Source organism: Cervus elaphus, chromosome X (genome assembly GCF_910594005.1).
Source record: "Cervus elaphus chromosome X, mCerEla1.1, whole genome shotgun sequence".
In the NCBI taxonomy this organism is placed as follows: domain Eukaryota; kingdom Metazoa; phylum Chordata; class Mammalia; order Artiodactyla; family Cervidae; genus Cervus; species Cervus elaphus.
In genome coordinates, this window is record NC_057848.1 from 157,737,124 (window position 1) to 157,740,796 (window position 3,673).

Here is a 3,673-nt window from a genome sequence, read left to right on the forward strand (position 1 = left end):
CCGACTCTGTGTGACCCCATCCCTGGGATTCTCCAGGCAAGAACACTGGAGTGGGTTGCCATTTCCTTCTCCAATGCATAAAAGTGAAAAGTGAAAGTGAAGTAGCTCAGTCATGTCTGACTCTTCACGACCCCATGGACTGCAGCCTACCAGGCTCCTCCATCCATGGGATTTTCCAGGCAAGAGTACTGGAGTGGGGTGCCATTGCCTTCTCTGGGACTCAAGCCCTAGGTTGTATTAATACATGGGATAACCATATAGTTTGCACTTCTGTGGCTAAGCCCATTTCTCTATTTATATAGACAGAGCTAGCATTGCTCTATTAACAGCTACCAATAAACTGTTTTCTCCTTTAAGATCTATTTGCCACACGAGGCTGAAACCACTAAACCGAATTTTTTCGCTAAGGCTACAAACACTGCATCTATGCAGGGATGAGAAGCTTGTCACGCACTCACACATCCAAACTCCATCAGCCTTGGGGAGTCAGCTTCCAACCCTGCATTATTTTCTTCCACTCCAATCTTTTATATGTGTTATTTCACAATTTTCCTATCACACTAAACACGGTAAAAATCTCTAATACATTCATACCTGGTTCTGGTTACCCAGTAGTATTACTTGTGTGCAATCAAACAAGAGACCAAAAACCACAGGACGAGTGCACAGGGTGGGGGATGACAGGATAGGGACCAGACAGAAAACCCAGATGTGCAGATTTCACCAGAAACCAAGTACACGCTTCCCAAGTCTAGAGCAGAAGGAGGCTACTTGCTACAGTTCAGATCCTTCACCTATCACCCTGATTCCTGGACCCCCAGAGCAGGAGCCAGTCCTGTTACTTCTAAACCCAGGGTCCTCAAAAGTGAGTCCTGGAAATCCAGAAATGCTACCCGCAAACTGTGTGAATCTGGTGGAAAACATGAAGCGACAAACCTACACTAACTGTCTGACAGTTAAATTCATGTTACAAGAAAACTAACTTTCAGATTTATTTTTGTAACTTTTTTAAACAGAGAAAACAAAATACTCCTTAGGGAAAGGTGGGGGGTTGAGAAGACAGGCTCTGGGTAAAAATGATTATGAGAGCACCTGGAGTTGAGAGGCCTGCCTAGGAGAGTGACCCAGGCATGGCCGCTGCCCCTGAGGCCCGCTGCCATCTGAGGCTTGGCAGACCAGTTCATGCGCCCCACCAAGCTGCTATAGATCCAAGTCATAAAAGTCTTGCAGCTCATCGTGAAACAAGTCGCACTTGTTTTCAGAGTCTGTCAGGTTGTTGTCCCCACCTGCAGCCAAAAGCATAAGCAACGTCTCACCCAGCTCAAAGGTGACAACGTCCTCTTTGTCGTCAAGAGGGTTGCCATTCTCTCTGTCTTCAATGAGCTCCCAGAAGTCGTTCCTTCATTGGGCCCAGTATCTGCTTTATGTTCCCACTTTCTGTCTCTGTGGCTCCTCTCGACAGCCATCAGGGTACACGTGCCTGTAAAAACAATTCCCTCCAAATGGGCAGCTCCCATGGCCTTCATCAAAATACCTGCAGGCCTTGTTGCTCATTGCCTTCTTGTATTTCTGAATGAGTTTCTGCTTCTCTTTTTTTTCTCCTCCACCCAGTACTCACTTTGAATGACAAAGTTAGATGTGATCTGGCATTCTAGGCAGGACTTTATCATCTTGCTCTCAAATTGCTTAGCACTCCTCCAGTTGCGAATACACTTGAGACTGTAGTTGTGGTTGCAGTTAGGGAGGATACCAAAGCGGCGCTCACTGGGGTTGGCTTTCTCGTAGACTACCTCCATGCAGATGCCACACACCATGTCCTTGCTGTGTTGCACCATGAATGAGGGCTCCATGTCCTTCTCATGGGCCTTGATGCAGCATTTTATATACTGTGACCTCTGGGCGGCATCCACGGGATGGAGGACCTGCAGCCCGCACATGTCACACGTGTCTCCATGCAGATACATGCAGTTCTCCCCATAGCAGCACTCCCCCACCATAGCATAGGGGCAGAGCTGCTTCTTGGTGTCCACTGTACTTTGCTCCCTCTCCGAGTCTTCCTTGGTCACTGAGCCCTGCAGGGGGCCTTCAGCAGAGGAAGGGGTAGTCTGGCCACAGTAGGGCTGCCCCAGAACAAATTTGATGGCATTCACGGTCTTCTGAACCGGCTCCTACAATTGCAAAGTTTGAATTTCTTGACTCAGCCTCACCCATATTCATTTCAACAGTCGGTCCAACTGATGAGAGACTTGAGGAAGCAGCAAGGGATGACTTTGCAGTTAGATCTATAGCAGCTGCTTTTTCCTGTTTCAGTGGCTTGCTATGTTCATATCTGCAGTGGTCTCCATAAATACAATACCCTTGCTGAAAATATTTGCACACTACACCATATGGACTGTCAAGAGAGGTCGTGTGAGTAGCGACAGTTGTCTCCTTCCTTACAAACCCCATGCATGAAATACCGTCTGGGTTTCTGGTTTGTTTTTCGTGCCTTTTGTCCTCTCAGTCTTCACAGTGATATCCCTTCTTGCCAACCCATCTCTACATCTCTTAGTGTTCCTCCTTTCCATCGAGTCCAAGTTCAATTTGCTTGCTGATGACAGGCCAAAAAACTGAGAGATGAGGTGTTGATATCAGGAACAGGAAAGCCAGCAGACCGAGGTGATAGCAGACTAGGTCTCTGAAACACCATTCTGCATGTACCTTTTTGAGTTAGTGTTTTTGTTTCTCTAGGGTATATACCCAGGAGTGGAATTGCTGGGTCATGTGGCAGATTTAGTTTTTTGAGAAGTGTCCATACTGTTTTCCGCAGTGGCTGCACCAATTTATGTTCTCTCCAACGGTGCATGAGGGTTAGGGTTATCCACATCCTCACCAACATTTGTTATTTGTGTTCTTTTTGATGATAGACATTCTAACAGATGTGAAGCAATATCTCATTGTGGTTTTAATTTGCATTTCTCTGATGATTAACAGTGATATGGATCTTTTCATGTACCTGTTGGCCATCTATGTCTTCTTTGGAAAAATGTCTATTCAGAACTTCTGTCCATTTTTTAATTGGGTCACGTATTTTTTTTGATATTGACTTGTGTGAGCTGTTTTGTATATTTTGGATATTGACCCTTTATCAGTCATATCATTACCAAATACTTTCTCCCATTCAGTATGTTGTCTTTTTATTTTGTTGATGGTTTCCTTTAATGTGCAATAGCTTTTAAGTCTAATTAGGTCCCATTTGTTTATTTTGCTTTTATTTCCTTTGCTTTAGGAGATAGATCCAAAAAATTTGCTATGATTTATGCATATTAATGGCAGTGCTATCTTGTTTGTAACTACTGGAATGTGTTGGCTTTTTAAATAGTGTAAGCATTTTATATATAGGTAAGAAACTCACATCAAATGTTCATACAGATCAACTTGAAAATCATTGCTTTGGGACTTCCCTGGTGACCCAGTGGCTAAGACTCCATGCTCCCAATGCAGGGTGCCTGGGTTCGATCCCTGGTCAGGGAACTAAGATCCCATATGCCACAAGTAAGACCTGGTACAGCCAAATAAATTCATTAAATAAATAAAAAGAATTAAAAAATAAAATCATTGCTTTATTAATTAGTTGATAAGGCTCTGTGTAAAGTCCTGATGTTGTGAAGACATGATAGGGAAGTTTTGATGG

The 3,673-nt window shown here is 44.2% G+C and overlaps 1 pseudogene; it reads right to left on the reverse strand.

Annotated features, from left to right (window-relative positions):
• Nucleotides 1-1,200: 1,200 nt before the first annotated feature.
• On the reverse strand, nt 1,201-2,455 carry LOC122690810 (annotated as a pseudogene).
• Nucleotides 2,456-3,673: the final 1,218 nt, after the last annotated feature.